The sequence below is a fragment of the Myodes glareolus genome, chromosome 14 (genome assembly GCF_982192425.1).
Source record: "Myodes glareolus chromosome 14, mMyoGla1.1, whole genome shotgun sequence".
Taxonomy (NCBI): domain Eukaryota; kingdom Metazoa; phylum Chordata; class Mammalia; order Rodentia; family Cricetidae; genus Myodes; species Myodes glareolus.
This window is the reverse complement of record NC_142039.1, coordinates 3033057-3058933: the sequence shown is the minus strand read 5'-3', so window position 1 is coordinate 3058933 and position 25877 is coordinate 3033057. Positions and strand designations below refer to the sequence as shown.

General features: G+C 38.0%; 1 protein-coding gene across 17 annotated transcripts in view; it reads right to left on the bottom strand.

Annotated features, from left to right (window-relative positions):
* Positions 1–25877, bottom strand: part of Znf438 (zinc finger protein 438) — a 138486-nt gene that overhangs the window by 92317 nt on the left and 20292 nt on the right. For 4 of the 17 annotated variants that reach the window (XM_085698941.2, XM_048460838.3, XM_085698942.2 and 1 more), the window contains exons 2-3: positions 8344–8421; positions 5311–5397 (exon numbers count right to left, since the gene is read on the bottom strand). The exons of 2 other annotated variants lie outside the window; for them this stretch is intronic. The gene's annotated coding sequence lies outside the window, so the exon portion shown is untranslated. Of the gene's footprint in view, positions 1–5310; positions 5398–8295; positions 8422–20808; positions 21048–21087; positions 21252–25877 lie in introns of those variants that run through there. 11 more of the 17 variants (XM_048460840.3, XM_085698943.2, XM_048460841.3 and 8 more) reach the window with 8 other exon arrangements.

Here is a 25877-nt window from a genome sequence, read left to right as displayed (position 1 = left end):
GGAGGTCCTGCATCTCTTCCAACCCTCACCACTGATTGTAAAACACTGATAAATCAAGGCTGCTTGGGACTTCAACTCCTTCGTTTGTAAGATGAATAAGAGGGATACCTTTTAGTTCCATGATTCTAATTTAAAATTATTGATATCATGGAGTCAAAGAACTCTATAAAAGTAATCTATAAAACACCAGATTGATTTGGGTTCTTAGCAAACTCAGCACTTGAAAAAAAATTGGTAAGAAAACATCCTGGCAGTCTGTCACTACATTTCTCTATTGTTTCTACTGCACCATAGTATAGTAAGAAATATGTCTATTGCACCTGCCCTCAGAACCCTCCCATGCTCTCAGTTTGGATCTGAAGACCCAGCCCAGGGCCAACCCCTCCCATGCCACCCTCTCTCTACACCACTGCCATGCCTGAGCCCCCCATGTCAGAAAGATATCCACTGCTCATGTGCAGGTCATGCCAGTTTCAGACTACACCAGTTAGAAGAGGTGCAGGCCATGCTGATGTGGGTGAATTGTCTGTATTCTGTCAATCATATTTTAATAAAACGCTGATTGGCCAGGCAGGCAGTATAGGTGGGAAAACCAGACAGGAAGTAGAGGTGATGCAATGAGAACAGGAGAATTCTGGGAAGCAGGGAGGTTCCTCTGCCATTCCTGCACAGACCACTGAAGAGGCAACATGTAAGCTGACAGCTGAAAAAAGGTACCAAGCCATATGGCTAACATAGATCAGAATAATGGGTTAAGGTAAGTCATAAGAACTAATAAGTAGCCTGACCTAATGGGCCAATCAGCTTTATAACTTATAGAGATCTCTGTGTGATTGATTTTCTTTGGAACTTGCCGGCTGTGGGGTACCGGGCGGGATAGAAACCCCAACAAGCCGGCCCTCATGTTACACCATGCCAGTTTCAGACTACACCAGTTAGAAGAGGTGCAGGCCACACCAGCTAGAATAACAGGAAGACTTAGACAGAAAGAGCCCCTGCTGGACAGAGACCACACTGGCTGCTAGACTCCAGATAGATGGCCCTCCGGAAAACTTCCACATTCTCAGTTCCTTCTACTATCCCTGATATCCACTTCCCTCATCACAGTGCCCCTCCCCAACTCTGGGCGGAGGTACCTGCTGAACCAAAGGTCATACTGGCCACCAGAAGTTTAGCCCCCAATTATGAAAGACCTTCTCTGCTGGACCAAAGGTCACACCAGGTGCCAGAAATCCAGGCCACAAAGACCAGAAAACCAAAAAGGAAACAGAAACCAAGGAACAAAACACCCATCCAACAAAGACAAACTCAGAAATTGGCACCTAGACCTATAATCACCCCAAACCCAGATACCTAGACCCCAGTGTAAGAACACAGTCAACAACAGACAGGGCAGTAAGTCACTAGGAAAGCACCCAACCATCCTCTTACTACATCAAGCTCTGAATATTCCAACAAAGTTGAAGCACAGAAAACAACCTTACAAACAAGTTTATGAAGATGATAGAAGTCCTTAAAGAAGAAATGAATAAATCTCACAAAGAAAGTCAAGAAAAAAACAAACAGTTGAAAGAGATAAACAAAACTGAAGGGATTCAGGAAATGAAAAATCTAGGTAAGAGAACAGGAACTACAGACACAAGCATCAGCAACAGAATATAGGAAATGGAAGAAAGAATCTCAGGTGTTGAAAATATGATAAAAGAAATAAATACATTGATCACAGAAATATGAAATTAAAAAATTCCTGACAGAAAACATTCAGGAAATATGGGACACTATGAAAAGACAAAAATCTAAACGTAATAGGAATAGAAGAAGAATCCCAGTTCAAAGGCTCACAAAAGATTTTCTACAAAATCATAGATTAGACCAGAAAATAAAGTCCCCTTACCACACAATAATCAAAACACCAAACATACAGAACAAAGAAAGAATATTAAAAAAGCTGTAAGGGGAAAAGGGCAAGTGACACATAAAGGCAGACCTATTAGAATCACACCTGACTTCTCCACAGAGATTCTAAAAGCCAGAAGGTCCTGGATAGATGTGCTCCAGACTCTAAGAGACCACAGATGCCAGCTAAAACTACTATACACAGCAAAATTTTCCATTACCATAGATAGAGAAAACAAAATATTTAAAGACAAATACAAATTTAAACAGTATCCACAAATACCTACCTACGGAAGATAACAGAAAGGAAAACTCCAACCCAAGGAGGTGAACTACACACATGAAAACACAGGAAATAATCTCATGTCAGATAGCAAAAGCAAAGAAGGGAAACACAAACACACACTACAATCACCAACAATAACAACAAAATAACAGGAATTAGCAATCACTGGCCATTACTATCTCTCAGTATCAATGAACTCAATTCCCACCCCCAAGAGATACAGGCTAACTTTGGAAAGGATGTGAAAACAAGATCCATCCTTCTGCTGCATACAAGAAATACACCTCAAGATCAAAGACAGACATTACCTCAGAGTAAAGGATTAGAGAAAGATTTTTCAAGAAAATGGACCCAAGAAGCAGGTTGGTATAGCTATTATAGTATCTAACAAAACAGATTTCAAATCAAAATTAATCAAAAGAGATGGGGAAGGACACTTCATCCTCACCAAAGGAAAAATCCACCAAGATGACATTTCATTTCTTAACATCTATTCCCCAAACAAAAGGGTACCCACATTTGTAAAAGAAACATTAATAAAACTTAAATCATACACTGACCTTCACACATCAATAGAGGGAAACTTCAATTCTCCACTGTCACCAGTGGACAGATCTTCCAGAGAAAAACTAAACAGAGAAATACTGGAACAGATGTTATAAACCAAATGAACCTAACAGATATCTATAGAATATTTCACCCAAACACAAAAGAATATACCTTCTTAAAATCTCACAGAACTTTCTCACTGACCATATACTTGGTCACAAAGCAAATCTCAACAGATATAAGAAAATCGAAATACCCCCATTGTATTCTATCAGATCTTCATGGGACTAATACTGGATATCAACAACAATAGAAACAATAGAAAGACTATTAACTCATGGAAACTGAACAACTCTGCTGAAGGACAACTGGGTCAAGGTAGAAATAAATTTAAGACTTCCTAGAATTCAATGATAATAAATGCACAGGATACCCAAACTTATTGGACACAATGAAAGTGGTGCTCAGAGGAAACAAAAGGGGGGATATAACAACAGACATCACACCAAGGAAATTCAAAGAATCACTAGGTCATATTTTTTAAAATCTGTATTCCAGATAATTGGAAAAATCTAAAAGAAATGGATAATTTTCTCAATAGATACCACTTACCAAAGTTATATCATGATCAGACAAACAATTTAAATAGTCCTATAGTACCAAAGGAAACAGAAGTAGTCATAAAAGTCTCCCAACCAAAAAACCCTAACAGACAATATCAGCACAAAATTCTACCAGACTTTCAAAGACGAGCTAATGTCAATACTCCTCAAATTATTCCACAAAAGAGAAACAGAAGGAACATTGCCAAATTCATTTTATGAGACCACAGCCACCCTGAAATCCAGACCACAGAGAGACTCAATAACAACAACAACAAAAGAATTACAGATCAATTTCCCTTGTGAACATCAATGCAAAAATAATCGATAAAATACTAGCAAACTGAATCCAAGAACACATCAAAAAGATCATCCATCATAATCAATCAGCCTTTATCCTAGAGATGCAGGGATGGTTCAAGATGTGAAATCCTGTCAATGAAATCCACCATATAAACAAAATAAAAAAGAATAAGAAAGAAGTCAACTTAAAGGAGCAAGAAGTCAACTTAAAGGAGATCAAGAGAATACAAATTGCAAAGAAAGCAGTCAAAGTATCACTATTTGTAGATGATATGACAGCTGCCCATGGGAAAACAGGACCAGGTACAAAACTCATCTTCCAGTTTTCATTAGAATCCATCTAGATTTATACATGAAATTAGTTAGCAGTTTTTAAAAAACACTACTTAATAACTGATGTTTTAAAAACAAATAAAACAAAAACCAGGGTGCAGGTTAAATGAAACATATTTATGGACCAAATCTGGCTCCAGGTGGCATACCTGAGAACCTCTGCCTTACATGTTTTGTTGGCTTCTTAAGTCCATTCCTCCCTTGCATGTCACCTGAGCTGGCTCTAGTAGAGACAACTGCCCATTTGACCTAGAAAGTATTCAGTGTTGGCGTTAGGAGTCAGGATGGAGTTAGCATCTCAGGACCAGGGAGTGCTACTTGCCATGGACTGATGTGGTAAATCCAGAGGAGTCACAAATTCTCAGGAGCATGACTGAGGAAGTGTACACTTTTAGATTTAGATCTGGTCTAAATAGTTCTACTTTGCCAGTTATTACCCAATGGAGACTGAATCTTAAACAGATAAAGGTTTTATGTAAGTCTCCGGCATAACCTCAGCATGTCTCAGTATCACCACAATTAGATTCCTAACACTGTCCTTATAATGTAATGAGTGTTCCAAATTTATTGCCTCTTTCATGTACACGTGAATGGAACACAGATGGATTAGAGAAGTTGTAACTATCACTCAGCTCATTCTACCCTGAAAATCATTAACATTTCCCAGAAACCTGAAAAAATTTTTGAAAGCAATTTTATGAAAATGTTTACAAAAATGTGAATTTGTTCTAAACCCTCAAATTACAGGCACAATAATGCAGAGACTGACGACATTAACTCTAGTCCAGGACATCATACTGCTACTTAGTACCTTACTGTCCTCACTGGCAATGAGCATATGACATATTTGATACAGCATAGGTGCTAATGGCTGCTTCTGACAAATGGCAGAAAATACTCTCACCAGGGAGGTGGTAAAAACAAAGCATTGCATTCTGGTTCTCTAGTGCTGAGAACATGCAATATTAACACTGATTTTTGGAAAGTCTATAGCTAGGGGCTGCACCAGTCACAAATATGTGTGGGGAGAAAAGCTCATACAAGAAGAAGATAGGTGCTAAGGCTGGGAAGCAAACACAGATCTGTCATCAGAAAAGTAAATGATTTCCCATTTTAACTAACCAAAAATATTAAAATGCACAGCATGACTTAGAATGTTGCTTTAAATTTCAATTTAATATTGGAGAACGGTATGCCAACAACTTCCTTATACACATGACTCTGACTACTGGAATGATCCTGCAGGACTGAGGCTGTGTTACTGCATATGTAGGAGGTTATTAAATGCTTTATAATGATTATGTTAAAGGTCATATTTCTCATACACATAACCTCACTTACTATTATGAATTAGACATGTACATGAGCAGACAATGGTCTTCTTCCATTAAATGTAAACTGGCTGAAATTACTGCTGAAGTTGCCAGGCTGTAAGAGAAAAGAGATCAAATTAATGAAGATGAGGTTGTATAATCAGTTTATGATACAAATTGTGCTGGGGTCATGGCTGATATCACCAACTCCCACATACCCAAGTATACTTTAAAATGTGACTCCTCTCCTTTTCTAACCCAAACTCTAAGTCAAGTTGTTTCTTACTTCTCTTCCATTCCAATTTGATCATGACACCCTTGCAGAAACACCTGAGCACTGACTCTCTACTGCCAGAGGGACAGAGACCCACCTCCTTGGCAGGGCATTTTTGGCTCTCCTAAGTTTGGCCAATACTTCAAATCCAGGAGTTTTCCATCTTAGCTCATATCAAAACTAGTAGGGAAGCTTTAAAAGATAAACAAGTTGATAACCCATGCCTCAGAAACTACCTAACAGTTCTGAGGTAAGATTCTGAGACTTGCAGCTTTAAGAAATCTGGACGGTACTTCTGAATTGCCAAGACTAAAGCACTTAACTCATTTCTCCACCTATTATTCCACCCAGACAGTGGTGGCAGCTTGCTTGCCTCTAGCCCTCTCTTCAGGCAGATTATCCCCGAGACTATCATTTCTTCCCTAACTCTAGTTATAGCTCCTCCATTCTTCTGAAACCCAGTGAACCTCCAGCATTATCTTTAGAAACATGACAATCACAATGGGATTACCATTCTGAGCATCCTAAACCCACTAATTTCCTCTGTAAAAAATTTTTATGGCAATGACACTTTTACTGAAGATGCTTCTTTAACACCTTGAGCCCTGTATTTCAGACCCCTAGGGGAAGGTAAACTCTCTCTAGCATCTTTTGTTCACACTTCCTGGTCGTTAGCTTTAACAGTATTAAGTATAAATCAGGTACTCATGTGTGCAACACTTAATGATCACTGAAAAAATTATATTCTCTTAAATTTATGAAGACATTTTTCTTAGTCTGACAAGCTAGGCTGTCATCTTTCAGGGCTGTGTATGCACACAGTGACATGTTGTTCACTAGAAGCATCATTATGCTCATGTAGAAATGATAATCACTTGTTCACAAAACCTGACGTGGTGTCAAATATCTATTAATGTGTTTTCCCTATAGATAGAATGATTTCCGTGTTTATATATCCCCCATGCATATGTATTATGCTATGTGTGGATGAGCAGAAAGGATAGTAAAACAGCAGATCTCTCTACATCTGCTTCAAACGGCCCTCCCAAGCAAAGGGACAGCTGAGCCCATCCTAATCCACCATGGGGAGTACCAACCAGAGTGCTTCTCCCTCAGTGTAAAGAAGTGATACTTTAATACAGGTGTTTAATACATGTCCTCATATGTGGTGACCCCCAACCATAAGGTTATTTCACTGCTACTTTACATCTGTAATTTTATTACTCCTATGAATCATAATGTAAGTATCTGATATGCAGAATATCTGATATGCAATCCCTATCAAAGGGTCATGCAACCCCCAAAAGGTCGTGCCATATGTTGAGAACCAGTGGTTTAGGATGTCAAGAGTTTATAGGTCAATGTCTATGACACAGTCCCCAAAGCCAAGTTGCATTGGAAGAAGAGTAGCCAGCAGCATGACTACCAGAGTTCCAGCTTAGCCCATAAAGTTCACGACACATCTCAAGAGCCTTCTAGACACAGAGGTACAGCTTCTCCACAAAACAGCATAATACATGGGAGTTGTCTGGAGTTGAAGCAGCACTGGTGCTTTTTGGGACTTTTAAACAGTCCTGGGAGTGCTGGCTGAGAGAATAACCACTATTTATAATATTACTTTTGTGGGAAAATGTTTTCTGTGTTCCAAACAACAGGTCAGACATGAACTTCTGTAATAAAGATTATTTTTGAGATTGGGACTGACTGTTTCTTGTTAATTGCACTATGTTCAGTATTTTCCTAGGCTAAGACAGCAGCAGAAGAGTATAACAAGAATAACTGGCTGCCATGAACATGGGTCAGAAGTATCCATGAAAATGAATGCCAGAGGGCAAGATGGGAAGAAATCCAGTACATTCTTAGTTTGCTAAATGAGTATTAATGAACACCATTAAAGTCTATGCTATATGGGAAACAAAAATTAGGAAGGATTTTGATTTGTAATCTTAACCTAGGATGGGAAATAGCAGATATGAACTTCACACACACACACACACACACACACACACACACACACACACACACACACAGCTACATGGTAAAGCATAGAAATATAAACAAACATTAGATATAGGCAGCAGAGAGAGAAAGAAGAACCAGTACTTCCAGCTGGAAGCTGAAACTTCATAAAGGTTTTACCTGGTATGGCAGCTTGAATACTGTCCCTCTCCCCAAGGCTCATGTATCTGAATAGTGGGACCCTAGTTGGTGCCACTGTTTGGAGAGATCTACGAGGTGTGGCCGTGCTGGAGGATGTATGTCACCAGGAACAGGGTCTGAGGTTTCAAAGCCTCACTATTTTCAGTGTGTTCTCCATCTCCCCGCCTCCTACCTTCTCTCTGCTCTTTTTCTCTTTGCTTTATGCTTGTGGTTCAAGGTGTGAACTCACAGCTTCCTGCTCCGGCTTCCACACCTGTGCACTGCTTCCACCTTGCTGTACAGACTCTGACCCCCTGGACTGTAAGTCAAAACTAACTGTTTCTTGCACAAGCTGTCTTCTTTATGATGTTTTATCACAAAACAAAATTAATACGCATGGGATTTAAGACATAGAGGAAGCAGCAAGCTTGGTTTAGTAGAAACCACCACAGGCATCAGAAGATCACAGATATTATGTATTAAAAACAGCACCATGGATTTAAGAAGTTATTGACCTACCAAGAGAGGTTTCACATACAAGAGAAGTAAAAGGTACTCTGAGAAATTTGAAAGTCACAAAGTGGCAAATGTGTCAGTCACCTTTATGCTTTGCTCTTAAGTCTGTCTTGAGCTATAGCTAAGACTTACATGAAGTAAGCTGACTTAGCAAGTGTCTTCTAACTTCCAGAACATTCATATTGGATGATGCATGACATTCATCTTTATCTGAAAGCAAATGTAATGGAAGCGTTAAAACAGAAAGAATTGATAGGTACCTTACAGAAACTAATTAGATGGTTGCACCTAAAAAGTAATAAAAATTATATGAAGCACTATAAAATTGACATTTGTCATACTATAAGTCATTTAAGAACCTAAAATAAAACCCTAAACCCTGCTCAGAGAGTTTGAAAAGTAAGATTTATAATATTGCTCTTCATTTACTTCACTTCAGAATAATAAAACTTTGAGAAAATGTTGTTTAATATTGAAGCATGCTTTAAAGAGAAACACTGGAGCTCTAGTCACTGTCCTGGTAAACACGGACACACCAGACTAAGAGGAGTTCCCATTTTCAAGAATCTCACAAACCTCCAGACAGACAAGCAGGAAAGAGTCCACTAGGTAGGTCAGTCAGTGCTACAAATAATACAAGGCTTCTGGGACTTTTAATTTCTACAAGAAAATGAGGGAAGGCTCTGCATTCTGGAAAGATACAGGTGGGCAACAGGAGGCTGACAGGCAGTTAATGCGATGGGGGTGGATTTAGGTTGAGGTTGTAGTTAAGGAGTTAAATACTAGATTTAGCACATGGGGCTTCAATTTAAACCTAAAATAAGCCACAAAAGTTTTTAGCTAAAATCATACTCAATTTTATATTTTAAAATCATAGCTATCAGGCTGGAAAGACCATTCAGTGGATAAGAAAATGCACTGCACATGAGTCTGATCACAGCACTCATGTAAAAAGCTGGACATAGGCATACAGTTCTGTCTACAACTGCAGCATGATGGCAGACAAAGACAGCTCTGGCATTGGAGTCAAGAGCATTTCCTGGGCTTGCGACTCTAGTACAGTGGCTATAGTACCTCCAGATTCAGTAAGAGACCCTGGCTTAAAGGAACAAGGTAGAGAATGACAGAGTACAACACCTACCTGATGTTTTCCCCTGGCCTTCACACACGTGCTACAGGCACTCACACAAATCCCTACATGACATGCATATATAAACACATGATCTCTAAATGGATGAGATTATTTATATACTAGCGTACAGACAAGCTACTGTGAGAGGACTCCATGGGCAAGAAATCTCTTTTGTTACTGTAGTAACCAAGATGGGAAGAAACTGGCACAACTGCAACAGAAGTAAAATGTTTTTAAAAACTCACTGATGGGGGCTGGAGAGATGGTTCAGAGGTTAAGAGCATTGCCTGCTCTTCCAAAGGTTCTGAGTTCAATTCCCGGCAACCACATGGTGGTTCACAACCATCTGTAATGAGGTCTGGCGCCCTCTTCTGGCCTTAAGCCATACACACAGAGAGAATATTGTATACATAATAAAAAAATAAATAAATATTAGAAAAAAATCTAAAAAAAAAAAGAAACCTCACTGATGATGATGTCCTTCAGAGTGGGAGCTAGATTAATGACCCCATCAATCACCTCAGCCTAACAACTAGAGCCATTATCAACCTTGTCACACACTGACAAACACAGGTGATGTGGACTGTAATAGACTATCTTGCTAATCAGAGGCATTTACTGTAACCTTAAGAATTCTGTTCTAGAACATCAGAGCCCAATCTGTGACCAACAAACACAGCACATTCATCTGTCTGAAAGGTCAACTTCAGAATGGTCTCTATGACTGTTTGCACTGCTGTGATGGAATCCCACACAAGACTGCTATCTTCCAATGAAAGAAAGGCAAAAAAAGGGGTAGGGCTGCCCTGTTCTGTCTCCTCAGGAAATAAAGTAGACTGAGATAAACTCAACGATCACTTGAGATCCTAGAAATTTCAGGAAGAAGATGGAAGAAAATAAGTTTCTAAAAATTGGGAGATTTAGAAGAAAGAAATACAATCAGTAAACTATACTATTTATGATTATCACTTAAAATCTTTTCTTAGGGCTGATATTCAAATTTAAAAATTATTAAGCTATATTTTAAAGTTAATTTTGATTATCTAATAACAAATGGTCAGCCCTGAAAACATGCATAGGAGTAACAGGTTATTGGTTACTAAGCAGGTTGTATTTAGGAAAAAAAAGTGTGTGTGTGTGTGTGTGTATAAAACAACAATTAATTTAAAAGAGGCTATGACTTTGAAAAGGAGCAAGGAGAGGTAGATGGATAGGTTTGGAGAAAGGAAAGGTAAGGAAAAAAGATATAATCTCAAAAAATAAAATAATTAAAAATATATAGTTCTCTTAAGAGATAATATTTTAAACAGCTGCTCAGAATCTAGCAAATGTTACTCTCAGAATAATTTCTCTATGTAATTAAAGGTAGTGAATAAAGAGATGCATGGCTGACCAATGTGCTGAGAAAAGTGACAACTGATGTTCAGCCCCAAACAGGACTCCAAGACTCAGGGAATATCTAGGAAGAAGGGGCAGAAAGAATGTAAGAGCTGAAAGATGGTGAGAAGGGCTGAGGGATGCTATCTTGTAGGCACAACACAGTCAATGTAATCATGACATCACAGCAGCTTTAGCTGATTGCAATAGGCCTGCACAAGACTAGGCCTTAATACTCAATTGTGGACATGAGAAAGGTTCATGGAGTCCTACCCTACCTGATAAAATACTGTTTACTGATGGGTTCTGGAAGAAGGATCCATTATCTTCAGTTGTCTACTCACTAGTGGGCTTACTCGGCTTCAGTGGACAGCTCAACTCCACCCATTATGATCGTTATTCTTGGTGGCCAACTTGACTACATCTAGACATTATCTAAAAGAAAAATGTTGGGCACACCTGTGAGGTTTTTTTTTTTTTCTTAATTAAATCATTTGAAGTGGGATGACCCATTTCTAATCCAGATCTTTGAAGTGAAACGATACACCTTTAATCCAGATCTTCTGCGGTGGGAAAATCTACCTTTAATCTGGGCCATACCTTCTGCTGATAGCCTATATAAGGGCATGGAAGAAGGACAATTGTTCTCTTTACAAACTTGCTCTCTCTCTCTCTTGCTAAAATACCCACTCCTTCAATGGTGTTAGAGTTCACTTCTTTAGGATTCTGGCAGATACCAAAGACCAGCTGAGACATTGAGGCTAGCAGACTGAATAACTACTGGATTCTTAGACCTCTCATCAGTAGATAGCCTGTAGGACTAGCTGGACCACAGCCTGTAAACCATTCAAATAGATAAATCTCTCTGTGTGTGTATGTGTGTGTGCACATTCTGTTCCTCTAGAGAATATTGACTAATACACCCATGATAACACCACTGACCCCAGTTAAACTCAGTGAGTCACAAAACAAAACAGCAAAAAAAACCTTGAATGGCAGAGAGGGACTTGCAGAGAGGGGTGAAGTGCGTAAGGGGATCAAGAGATGCTGGGGGATATAATCATAGTATACTATATACATCTATGAACTCTGTCAAAGAACAAATTTAGTAAGTTATGTAAGAACAAACAAAAATCCCCAAAGGACCTGACAGTAACCAGCACTAACGAATTCTTTAGGAATGGCTGTGAATTTGTGAAGAAGTGCCTGCTGGATTCCAGCCACAGACACAGTTCGATACACCTGCTCCCCCATACCCATGATGAACATCCAAGGAGGAAAGAGTACAGTGCATTGACAGCAGCCATGAAGTGTCTGTAAGACACCAGGGTGGCACAGTGTAAGGCAGAAATTTTATCAGTTAGGTTTCCTTTACTGCACATGGAAAATTGATTTCAGACACAGTTATTCACAAATTTTTGTGTTTTCTACACAAAGTGAGTTTACTGATGACAGAGATGCTAGGACTTATAAAAGTTTTAAGTAAGTAATCTTTTAAAAGTAAGATTTTTCTTTTACTTTTTAATCTTAAGGTCACAAAAGGAGTTTAAAGGAAAAAACATATAGAAACAGTAAAACAAAACAAAACAAACAAACAAAAAACCAGTCTCTCTACTGTCTCCTACCACCTCAGCCTGCCCCTCTGTTCCCATGGAGAGCAATATGACAAAAAGCTTCAGTGACACTGTGTATATATGCAAACATGTGCAGTGTGTGAGACACTTCAAAACCTGCTCTGCATGAGATTTTTTAAAATATTTATTTATTATGAATACAATATTCTGTCTGTGTGTATGCCTGCAGGCCAGAAGAGGGCACCAGACCCCATTACTGATGGTTGTGAGCCACCATGTGGTTGCTGGGAATTGAACTCAGGACCTTTGGAAGAGCAGGCAATGCTCTTAACCTCTGAGCCATCTCTCCAGCCCTCTGCATGAGATTTTTAATAAGCATTTCTAAACAAGAGAGAAAAGAAATTAGAAGGATAGAGTGGGTGTGTCCAAGCTCGAATGCAGGAAATCTGGGCTATAAAAAAATAGCACACTATGATTACTTTCAAATCCCCTAAAATTAGCCAACAAACCCTTTAATCATGGAATACCAAATGACATCTTGAAAGACTCCAGATCATTACAAAACAGTGTGGGAAGTGAAATGGTTCATATCTCACTGGCAGCAACACATGCAACTGGACAATGGGCATATCCAGAAGCAGGCACAGGCTATGTAAACTTGCTCCTGGCAGCAGACCTAGAAACCAAAGCAGTAGATGGTCCGAGTGTGTTAGTGCTGAGAGCCAGGTGTGGTCTCTGTGCTGCTGTCCCTGTGACCAAGTAATGGAAATATCCATTTGCAAAGTCTGATGCTAAAATTAAATGTACTGGGTATGTTTGCTTTCTTCAAGTAAATACAATCAAGGGTTTCAAGAGAAAAAAAATTGAATTTGTTTTACAAAAGCAAAAAGTACAGCTAACTATTGAGAGAGATTAATACAAGAATTGCTTATTATAAAAGAATCAGAAGTGAATAAAATTCATAGGGAATTACATTTATAATGACTTCAGCTCCATAAATATGCAAAAGTGGGGAATTTTGGAAATACTTTTTTATGTTCAAATTCAAATCAAGACATCACTCAGCTGTGTGCAGTTGATCTTGCTAGTGAGGTTAGATGGACCATTATGTAATCATAAATTCTACTTCCCAATATTTCTCCCTAGCTTTCTGCAGCAATGTTAAACTGGGAAGGAGAATGTGAGATGGATTTTCTACTGAACTCATCCTAAGGTAGCTAAAGGAGCTATGTCATGAGCAGAGGCTTCTCTGAATTCTACTGTAGAACAAAGAGCAAGTAAGTTGAAACGGAGAGAAGTCTAGCAGGGAGCAGGGCACGTGCTTATAAATGGCCTCCCTGCTTCTTTACAACTAGACCACAACTGTCTGTTCAATGTCATATTCACAAATGTCATATTCACACTTCCTTTACAAATCTTTCACCACTCCTTCACCCCAGTCCAAAAGACTTTCCTCCCCTCAGTCTCTCACTCTGCACACAATCATACCTGATTTACTTTAGGTTAGTTACCTTTAGACTGGACCATCTACTGAGAGGTTTAAGGAATCTTAGATGGAGGAGTAAGATTTCTCACATTCTTGGGGAGACCACACTGGGAGGCACAGTGTTCACATTAGTGTTCAGACAATGTCTGCTGGTTTACTGGTATTGCTATTCAGTGCTTTCCCTAGAAACAGTTCCTCCTTGGGAGAAATTTGTGCTTTCTGTTGTGAAAACGGTGAATTTGTTCATAGCTTGGGAAACATTCATAGGCTATATCTGAAGTAACTGTTCACTACATCCTTATTGTTTCGTTTTGTTTTCTGTGGTAGAGAGAGCAGTATCCTGACTAGGCCAGCAAACTACAAACCACCTAACAACTTTGGGTGCAGAATGTAGGGATAAAAATTAACTGTTTCATGGCAAAAGGATTCTGGGCAGAGTCTACCATCTGAAGCTAACAAAGGGTGAGGGCAGCAGATATAAAACTATACATAAATATGTACGTATGGGTCAAAAATCTACAAAAAGCACCTGGCAATAGTGGTGCACGCCTTTCATCCCAGCACTGGAGAGGCAGAAGCAGGTGGATCTCTGTGAGTTTGATGCCAGCCTGGTCTACAAAGCGAGTTCCAGGACAAATTTTAAGGCTACAGAGAAACCCTGTCTTGAAAAACAAAACAAAACAAAAAAAGAATCTACAAAAAGCAATTTACAGTATCATCCATTCAAAAACCCTGTTACTGGTATCTATTATGTAACAGCTTTATATTATACCATAGAACTAAAGACAAATGAGAAACATCAAGCATGCTTGTTGACTCCTCAAAGATCCAAACATAATAAATCTAAGGACTTATCCACCCACATCCACATAAAACTGCATCGCTTGTGGGTAAATTGCATTACAAACAGTTTATCACATTGTAAACAGCTGATTTTGCCAAAGTGACAACAAACTGACTTTATTCTAGAAATTTCTTTGCTTTAACTTCTGTCCCCAGGCCCTTTGGCTCCAAGATGCTAAAAGAGAAGAAGGTCTGCTATAAGCACTGGGAGTCAACACCCAAGAGAGCTACACCCCAGTGAAAGCTGAGATGGGGCAGAATGGGTCACAGGTGCGTGCTGTACTGAGGACACATTTAGACTTTATGGCATTAAATTTCTTCTAAAGCTTAACACAGAAAGGCAAAGATAGAGAACATTTTCCAGCCACAGAAGTACATGTATTTATACATGGAATCAAATGGGCTGCTGTATACTCTTAAAACTAGAAAGACAGAAGGAAGTGTGTACCTGCTCTTCTAAACTGTCAAAAAATTAGGAGTGTTGCCACTTTGTATCTGATGCAACTTCCGATGACTGACTGGATAACTGGCTAAAAGTGTGATGGAAAGGTCAAAATGTGCTCCTTTAAATTGAAACCCATTTCTCCAGGGTGGCTTTAGGAGGAAAAATGTCGAATCTAAAAGACTATGTGTTTGCATTCAAACATAAAGATTCTGGATCAAGACAGGCTGAACTACCTACAGAATTACTCTGACAACAAACAGCTGTTAGATACCAATTTAAAACACTAGTATATTACTGTTCTGTTGTTTAAATCAAAGGCTTCTTTCTGGAATTGTAAAGCAGGGAGCGTGACCCATTTCACGGAGAAAGCGATTGCTACTCTGGAAACAGGAGGTTGCTCGCCTACATAATCACCTGGGACAAACTTGGCCAGTACAAGCAGGCAAGAAGGTTAAAGGAGCCTGGGAACGTTTAACATCATGAAGGAATTACAGTTCAGGAAGATCAGAGGGAGCTGCACAGGAAATGTGAACAGTAACCCTTTTCTATCTTTGAGCTTCTTTCTATTGCCTGTAATAAACGGAGTCCTATTGCTTGAACATACACGAGCCAGGATAAGAGTGGACAGGAAAGAGAAGGAGGCATTTTATCCACACACATGAGAGCAGAGCATAAATCTACAATGACATGATGACATGGTGCTGCTCTAGAAAACAGACATTGGCTTCTAATTCTAACTGCCACATATGCACTCTATCACTGCCTTATCCAAGAGAAATGAGAGGAGTGGGTGGGAAGGGAGGGATGGGATAGCTGGCAGGCTCATTGCAAGTGGGGAACATGGAACCTGAAAGCTAACCAACAAAGAGGCCTCCACCCTGGCTGACAGTTAAACATCTTGTTCCCACTCAGTCTTCAGGGAGAGCATTCTTTCCATAATAAATAATAAGAGACCCAATTAGACAATTTTTATTCCATCCTTTATCTACTCTGTGTAAAAGTTTCTTCAATATTCTAAGCCAGAAGCTTGGCAATTCCATTGATTACAAACCATTTTAAAGAGTAGTTTAGCTAAAAAAAAAAAAAGTTGAAACATTTCTAGCTAATCTGAGAAAGCAGATAAGACTGTGCAGGTCTTAGGTATCATTACAAGGTCCTAATTGGGATTTCTTGCTAATGTACCTGCTTTTGGCAAAGAGGAAGTGCTCGGTTTAAATGAACAGATGCAACTGAAAGATACTAATTAAACATAACACACAAAACACACACATTCTTCAGATGGTGGGGGCAACAAAACAAAGGGGGGAAAGGCTCTTTCCAAATGGATATGCTTAAATATCAAATGGAACTCCACAGGTCCCTCTGAAAGAAATCTCACTTTCCCCACTGGTTTAACTTTAGGATAGATAATCTCCTATGAAAATCATGCAAACCAAACCAAACCTGAAAGTGAATATGGAGATGACAAAGCAAACCACCAAGGAGAGTCGCAAGAACTATCCAGAAGAATCGAGATTAAAACCAAAGGACCCTTTCACAGCAAAGAGCCTTCTTCAAGGCCTACAGTTTTGTTTTGTCTTGTTTTCTACTAATTACTTACATCCATACTTTTTCACACAATAAATGGCACAGTGAGACTGAAAGTAGCAAGTGAGGTAAAATGGCAGGCTTCTCAGTTGCTTTAAACAATTGTCAATTTCTTTAGTGATGGCTCTCAGACATGATTCCAAAAACACAACCAAGCCAATGGCGCTCAATTGCTTGAGCACTCTTAGCAATGCATCCATGAAATCTCAACCCAGCCACAGTATAAAGTGACTACTACTACTATCACTTGGTTAAAGCAGTATAACAGACCTTTTTCAAGTCTGTCATTGGTTAAACAATAGAGAGGAGTTAGACATTTCTGATAGCTAGCCCACTCACTAAAAGTCTTTATCATGGAATGGTAAGATATCCTCTGCCACACTCCCCCAAAACAGGTACATATAAGCACTTTCTTGTTTACCTAATACCACTCTCTCCCAACAGTTTCTAGAACAATTCTGAAATCCCTCTGCAGCAATACTTCTCTCTTTACACCAGTAAGACTAAGTCCCACAACAAAGGCACCTTCAGAAACAAACAACCTTCAAACTAGCTTTATATTTACTACAACTGTCTCCGAAATAAGGCTACCATCACAGGCACAGGCTTCTAAGCTATCATCTACTGAGGAAATGTCCAGGGTTGCATCCCTCCTCAGAATGAGGTATGCTGCCACCTCATTCCTGAATCACAGCCTTCCTGTCTCCAGCCTCTGGTACCACATACATTGGACTCCATGGAACCTGGCAAAAGCCAGTCATATACAAGTAACAAAAAACTCTCTTCTTACTAACTTTTTTTTTTTTTTTTGGTTTTTTGAGACAGGGTTTCTCTGTGTTGCTTTGGAATCTGTCCTGGAACTAGCTCTTGTAGACCAGGCTGGCTCGAACTCATAGAGATCTACCTGACTCCACCTCCCAAAGTGCTGGGATTAAAGGTGTGCACCACCACCACCCAGCCTGTTACCAACTTCTAAAAGGCATTTAAAAAAGAAAACTTTAATTAGAATATGCAGTATTAGGTTTTATTATCTCAATCCAAAGAAAATATTTTATTTATTCCTTTCCCCATTCCAGATCCACACTCAACCCCTTAAGCTTCCTTTCTGCTTTCATGTCACTTTGTAAAAAAGTATCCTAAAATTTTAGTCTTAAGATGCAAAGTTTCCAGCATTACTAATATAGTATTATAAAAGAAAAGGAACATGAAAGTGGAATTGTACATCTCGAGGTTTTTTGGTTTTGTTGGTGTTTTTGTTTGTTTTGTTGGTGTTGGTGTTTTGTTTGTTGTTTCTTTTTCAAGACAGGATTTCTGTGTATAACTTTGGAGCCTGTCCTGGAACTCTCTCTGTAGATCAGTTATCTCAAAGTTTTTATGCAGCTTCTAAGACTAAACTCTATGAAGAAGGCTAAATGTCTTGCCCTAATACATAGGGACCACCACACAGTAGACACCAGATGCTACTTGCTACTGGTGATATCTAGAGTAAGAAAAACAAAACAGGACAAATGGTCTTATTAAATGAAGCAGCAACTGACACCATTTATTTAAAACAAAACTGCTATTCCGTGTGCTCTGTGTGTGCATGTGTATACAGGTGTCACATGATTTGAAAGAATAAATGACAAAATGATCTTGAGAAGATGAAAGGGAACTTTGGTCTGATTTATAATGCCTTTTTAAAACAGCAAAAGCATTTTATCTGTTTAAAAGGGAGTATCTTATACACTTTTGGTTTCATTATTAGTCTCAGTCTTACATTTTAACAAAATATATTTGCTTGTTGATTTCTCAGTCTCTAAACCCCACTCTCTTTGATCCACATCATTCACAGTTGTCACACAAGGCTCAACAATCTTCTTAGTGACCTCCCTAGTGCTGTGTTAACAATACCTGCTTGTACCAGAAAGGGTCATACCCACAATTTTACGAAGTTTTAAAACCACTGGACACATTTAATCAAGGAAGGGGAGGGTTTCAAAGTCCAGGAAATCATAAATCAAAATAGTTCTATATAAAAAGATTATCTTTTCCCTTTAAGTTGCGTACATTTAATAAACCACACACAGAAAGTCAAATAAGACTTGATTTTAAAAAAAAATAAAAGCCAAAAGATGTCTACTTAAAATCACCCTAACGATCTGAATGTCCTGAAGGTTGCTGTAATGAAAACTCTCTTCTCTTAGGCTCTTCCTATCTTCTTAACTTGACAGCATCATACTGGTACAGCTCTTTAAAATTCTAACTTTCCTCCTTGCTTCAGGCCACAACTAACTTTTCATCCCATTCCTTTTCCTTCAGATCATCTAGATCTAAGCTCATAAAGCAGGGACAAATCAGGTCACCAAAGCACAAATTATCTCCCTAAGAGCAGCCAGGAGGGGGTCTTCTAGGGTTCAGACATGGACATAAGCTGGGCACAGTGCTATCTCAAGGGGGATATTGGCAGAGACACCACAGAAACAAGTCCATAGACTTATAAAGTAACTGGTACTGCTTCTCATATAATCCACTCCCATCATTCTGACAACCCAAAGACATTCTAGATCTAATATTTCACTATAGAAAATATCAAATGCAAACTTTTAATTCCAAATCTTTTTCTACTTATTTTTCTAGTCTAATGTGAAAAGAAACAGCATGAAGGTGGGCAACAAAAAAGAAAAACAATGATCTTTTGAAGTTATAACACAGGAACAAATTAAGAAAATACTGAGGACTACTAAGGTACAAGAAAACATTTTTAACAACTTTCATAAAGCTTATTTTAACATCTTTTGGAAAAATTAGCAATTTACTTAAAATTATAACATTAGAGTTTCATAATCTTTATGCCCATAGAAAAAGCAATGAAAAAATAATTATCAAAATTACAATGTAATAACTGTCTGAGATTAAAACCTCAGATCATATCAAGGAAAATCAAAAAGAAAAATTCTTAAACATTTAGAAAAATTAAAAGGCAGTCATCTAATCCTCCTTTTTTTCATTTATTTTTACTTTTTGGCACAGAGATAGATGCAGTTCAGGGCCTTAAACATGCTAAGAATGATCCCAACCTCCTATGATTCTTGACTGTTAAATTAAAAATTTTAAACTGCATTAAGCAAAGCTAAAACTTAAAAAATTAAAAAAAAACCTCAAACACAATGGAAACAAGAATCAAAAATTTTTTTTTTTACTTGTGTTTAGTTGTGTTTCTTGTCCATCTGGATGAGCACCAAGTGCACATGTGTAAACACATGTGGCCACAGCAGCCAGAAGAGAGCATTAAACCCTTGCTACTGGATTTAGGCAGTTGTGAGCTGCCCGATGTGGGTGCTGGAAACAAAGGCCCTCTACAAGAACACCAAGGCACTCCAGTCCTGGAAACAAGGATTTAAGTATTCTTGCTGGCATACTGACACACAGCAGTAACTACAGCACTCAGGAAGCTGATGCAGAAGAACTGTGAGTCTGAGTCCACCCTCGGTTGCACAAGACCCTGCCCATATACAAGCAGACAACCCTAACAAAGTAGCAGGCCACAAACAAAATGAAAGTAACATGAAAATGGGAGCACCATCTGTTAGGATGAGGGGTTTGGTGGGAAGGGGAAATGGATTAAAATTGATAAGAAGGAATGAAGTAGGAGGCCGCTTGTGTGTTTCCCGGCCGCCCAGACTCAAAATAACTACTCAGAAATTATATTATTTGCAATACTATTTTGCCAACAGCTTAAACATAATATCTCTAGCTAACTCTTATATCCTAAACTAACCCATCTCCATTAATTTATGTATTGCCACGTGGCTGTGGCTTACCAGGTAAAGATTCGTCAGGCATCTGTCTCTGGCAGGGCTACATGACACCTCCTGATTCTGCCTATTGGCTATATTCTGTTAAGCCACTGGCCGAAAGCAGCTTCTTTATTCATTAACTAATAAAAGCAACACATATACAAAAGGATTTCCTAAACAATTTCTCTTTCTGTGTATATATAAAAAGAAAAGTTTTAACTTTAACATAGTAAAATTACATATAACAAAACAGGTATCAAGTAAAATTTATAGTTACAATATTTATATCTACTTTATCTTTTATCATAACTAAGGAAAACTATAACTATCTATTCTTCAACTCCATCAAAGACACCAAAAGGATATTATATTACCTAAGTAAACACGAAGTGCATTGTTAAGCAACTTCCAAAACTCTAGAATTGACAGAGATCTCACTGCCCGGACAGTCACCCAAAGTTCTTCTTTATTGTTGGGGCATCCAATCTTCAGCCCACGGGCCCACTGTATTTAGGACACTTTTCCATGAAGCAGGAAATTTGAAGATCTGTTCTGACTTATAATGACAAAGTCCATCAGTTGCTTTCTTCTGTGTCCTGCAGAATGTCTGGCAGACTCTTTCATGAAGCAGGAACCCTAAAGGACTGTCTTACCTTCTTTAGGCAACTTCAGCAGTCATTTTTCTGTGGGTTCTGCATGTCCAGTTCATACAGCACAACATCAAGTAGTTCAGGAAAGAGCAGTTTCTTGCCCAAATGGCTAACAAACTCCATGAGGAGCTTCTTTAATGCCCATCTTCCTCTTGAAGTAATTGGTGCTGTCAGGAGCAGATGTGTCTCATGTCATGAAAATTCCTAAATTATTAAACCATTTTCTAAAGGTCTCTGAAAAATTTGAAGAATACCTATCTAACTAAAATATATCTCTATATATCTAGAAAACCTAACATGACTATAAACTTGACTATTATAGATGATTATCTATTAACCTATATTTCTTAATTTTACATTACATTTTTAAATGAGCCGCACAAACACAATACCTTAATCAAGAGCAGAAATATATATATAACTAGATTGATCTTAAATTTGTATCAATAAACCAAGATATATAACAATGCAAATCTCTATAGCATATCCCCCTTTAAATGTAAGCAAACATTTATAAACAATATTTGGGGAATTTGGGCACAGTTCTCTCCAAACTACATCTTGCTGTTTATTGGGTGAAGTATTTTTAGGGGTGTTCACAGTGATCTTTTGCGGGGGTGTCTTGGTCAATCAAACCACATTAGTCTGGAATTAATCCACAGGTCCTCATCTTCTATGGAAACAAAAGCAGAACCTCTTTTCCAAAGCAACAAATCCTTAGACCCAAACTTTGGAATCAAATAACTTTAAAGTATATAGGTTTATATAGGTTGGTTTAGCTTGGCAGCCCATACAATGAAATGTCTCTCTGTACTTAGCTCCTTCACAGTCAAAAAATTTAAAGAAAACACAATAATATACATAATCCAGACTCTCTGTTATATTCCATCTTTATGTGACTTATTTTTCTTACTCTATTACTTTTTCTATAAGTTTAATATTTATTTTATTATCTTTACCCCTTAATTCTATAACTGTAAGTACTCTTTTTTATTATATTTACTGTCAACAGAGGAAGAATATGGTCAAAGTACATTGTATATATGGAGTGAAATTGTAAAAGAAAAATAAAAACAAGTCCCCAATACCTCGCTTCTTATTTGTTTATTTAACGACTTTTAACTTTAGCCCCCAGTAAACCAATATAATTATTAAGAGAAAAAAGAACAGTAGGTTTTCTTTTTAGGGACAATGAGAAAAAGTAACAGGTTTCCTGTTAAGCTGTAAAAACTGAAAATGTTAATAACTTTAATAATTATATCTACTAGATATGTAAGCTCACTATTAAAGAAGGAAAAATTTCAGATACTTAACAGTAAAATAAACGTAGTCTTCAAACCCATCACTCAGAGAATGAGAAATTACAGGCCCTGAGCAGTCAACATAAATGCCAGTGGTACAGGGTTAGAGGTTATACTGGTTATGATGAGGGTATGGAATAGAATAATGGTGAACTTAGCTGCTTAAAAATGGACTTGAACTACCTAAGGAACAAAAAGGCCAGCAAGGCAGAGTAGTATAAGAGACTGACAAGGAAGGCTGTGGCTTTGAAGTAAGCATGATGCTGGATGGTTTGGGTGCATTCTGGAAAGGTCAATATCAGGAACTGTTTAACACACCTGTACCATTCTGGCTCCCAACCAGGTGCCTAAGACTGCATGTCTGCATCCCACCTGTCAGAAGTGCACCCAAACCATTCCTTGTATCCTAATTTCTGAATCCAAGTGCCAAGCTGACTAAGAGCTTCTGTGGTCTCTCACAATGACAGGGTCACAGAGTGAGCATGTCTCTAGAGCTGTTTTATATGTTCATGGCATGTAACTAGTGAGTAAGTATTTGGCAATTGGTGGAGACAAGAATAACTAAAATGCTGGGGTATTATAGACTGAAATAAGAACAGGAGACCTTACTCAGGATGAGCACCCCAAAACAATCGGCTCTGGACCACTCAATGTGAGCAACCACTTGCTTAAGAAAAGGTGAAGTTAACTGAAGTTTGCCATGTGTCAGCATATCCCAGAAGCTGTATCAGCACAAATCAAACTGTGGGTAAGACACAGAGGGCCCTTGTTTTCTCTGCTTGAAGTTTCAAGAACAGTCTTGAGGATAGTCTGACACCTGTCACTCTTCAAGCCTGATATGTGAAGGGGGCTTCAATTTATCTCAGAGCTGTGGTGAGATAAAATAAACTAATAAACATAAATGCCTGGTAACAGCAAATATATATCAGCTATCTCAATTAAACTTTGATGATCACAAAATGACAGCCGGCTGAATGGTGAGCAAATCCCCAAAGCAACATCTTTTAATGCTCTTTGGTTGGTTGAACTATTACATAATTAATAAAATTTGGAGTTGACCTGGAAAAAAAAAATAACAAAACTCCTTTTTTTCTAAACTTTCTTGCCAAGATTAGGACAATCATGGTTTATAGTCAAGAAATAAAGTTGTAAATTCTATTAACATGAGATTAGTAAAACCATCTATGGATAAAGACTACAAGCAAAAAAAAAAAAAAGTTCTAAAACCCGACAATTTACTATAGTCCTATTGTTTTAAATAACTATATTCTTTAAGTATATTTCTATTTCAGTTTATGAAATTTAACTAAATCATTGCAGTTGGCAACAAAAGCAGGAAACCATTTACATGACCACCATGGCTATTTTACTTTGATTAATGAAAATTATATAATAGTTTTGGCAAATTACAGTGTTCTTTTTAGTCTCTGAAAAGTTACCATGCTACAGACAACTTTGGGAACTGAGAACTTCCACTACCTGGCACCAATCAATTCTGTGTTCTTTCAGTTCAGTTTCAGAAACGAGGGTTATGTTCATCTTCATTCACACTCATTAACAACAGATGAAAGTGTGTCTAGTATTGATGGAGAAGCTCAAGTCAGTGTCACTATGAAGAAATAATTCTAAGGATTCAAGCCAAATCACAAATCCTCTCATTGGCCTTTTTTGTCTCCAAAGCACACACTAACAAAGGAAAAGAACAAACAAAAAACAAAAACAGCCCAAGCAGTGCATTAGGAGACATTTTCAGGGCCTGCTCGCATTACAAGGAAGTATAACAGAAAGCAGAAAACAAAAGAAAACCCATACCAGTGTCTCCCCTTTAAGGAATCAAGGAGGAAGTATTCACAAATATCACTATAATGTTCAAAAGATAAAACCTTTCACTTCCTAGAGCTGGAAAGTAAACCCTATGACCACATACTTCCTGGATTTTCTATTTCATTAAGCCTAAATTTTTAAGGTTTGAAAATTTTTAAAAAAAATTTCAAACCATTACATAGAAAAGTGACTTCTAAACCATAATTCTCAAATCAACAAACGACATTGTTGCTTTAAATAAACTTACATTTTAGTAACTTTAGAGTTACAAAGTAATTACAAAGATAGTACAGTTAGTTTCTGTACACATTTTTTACACATTTCCCTATAGATAATCATGATACACTACTCAAAACTACAAAATTAAGGCTGATATATTACTATGAATTCAAGTATAAACTTAAGCTTTTATCTATTTTTCCCACTAGCATCTTTTTCTCAGTTTCTATGCACAGCCTAAGGTACCATGTCACATTTAATGATTTTTCAAATGCTCTAAGTTTTGGTATATGCTTCACTTCTGTCTATTAACTATATACTAATTATAGTTATTACATAAAATTAAACCTAAATTTTCCTGGAGAATACAATTACTGAGCACTCAGGGAAAATTATAAGAAAATTCACATAAACATGGTGTTTCTACTAATGTTCTATCACAGAGGAAAAGTAAACAAATCATTGGAGAAAGTTATGCCACACTGCCCATTTTGCCAAGAACCTTTTAATACCAAATTATTTTTTTATTTTTATTGAGCTCTACATTTTTCTCTGTTTCCCTCCCTAACTCTCCTCTCCCCTTCAACCCTCTTCCAAGGTCCCCACGCTCCCAATTTACTCAGAAGATCTTTTCTTTTTCTACTTCCCATGTAGATTAGATCTATGTATATCTCTCTTAGGGTCCTCTTTGTTGTCTAATTTCTCTGGGATTGTAATTTGTGGGCTGGTTTTCTTTGCTTTATGTTTAAAAACTACTTATGAGTGAGTACATGTGATAACCGTCTTTTTGTATCTGAGCTACCTCACTCAAAATGATGTTTTCTAGCTCCATCCATTTGCCTGCAAAATTAGAGATGTCGCTATTTTTTCTGCTGTGTAGTACTCCATTGTGTAAATGTACCACATTTACCTAATCCATTCTTTGGTCAAAGGGCATTTTAGTTGTTTCCAGTTTCTGGCTATGACAAACAATGCTGCTATGAACATAGTTGAGCACATGTCCTTGTGGCACGATTGAGCATCCTTTGGATATATACCCAAAAGTGGTATTACTGGGTCTTGAGGAAGGCTGTTTCCTAATTTTCTGAGAAATTGCCACACTGACATCCAAAGGGGTTGTACCAGCTTGCATTCCCACCAGCAACGCAGAAGTGTTCCCTTTTCCCCCCAACCACTCCAGCATAAGTTGTCATCAGTGTTTTTGATCTTGGCCATTCTTACAGGTGTCAGATGGAATCTCGGAGTTGTTTTGTTTTGCATTTCTCTGAGGACTAAAGATGTAAAACATTTCCTTAAGTGTCTTTCAGTCATTTTAGATTCCTCTATTGACAGTTCTCTGTTTAGGTCTGTACTCCATTTTTTTTATTGGATTATTTGTTCTTTTGATGACGAATTTCTTGAGTTCTTTGTATATTTTGGATACCAGACCTCTGTCTGATGTGGGGTTAG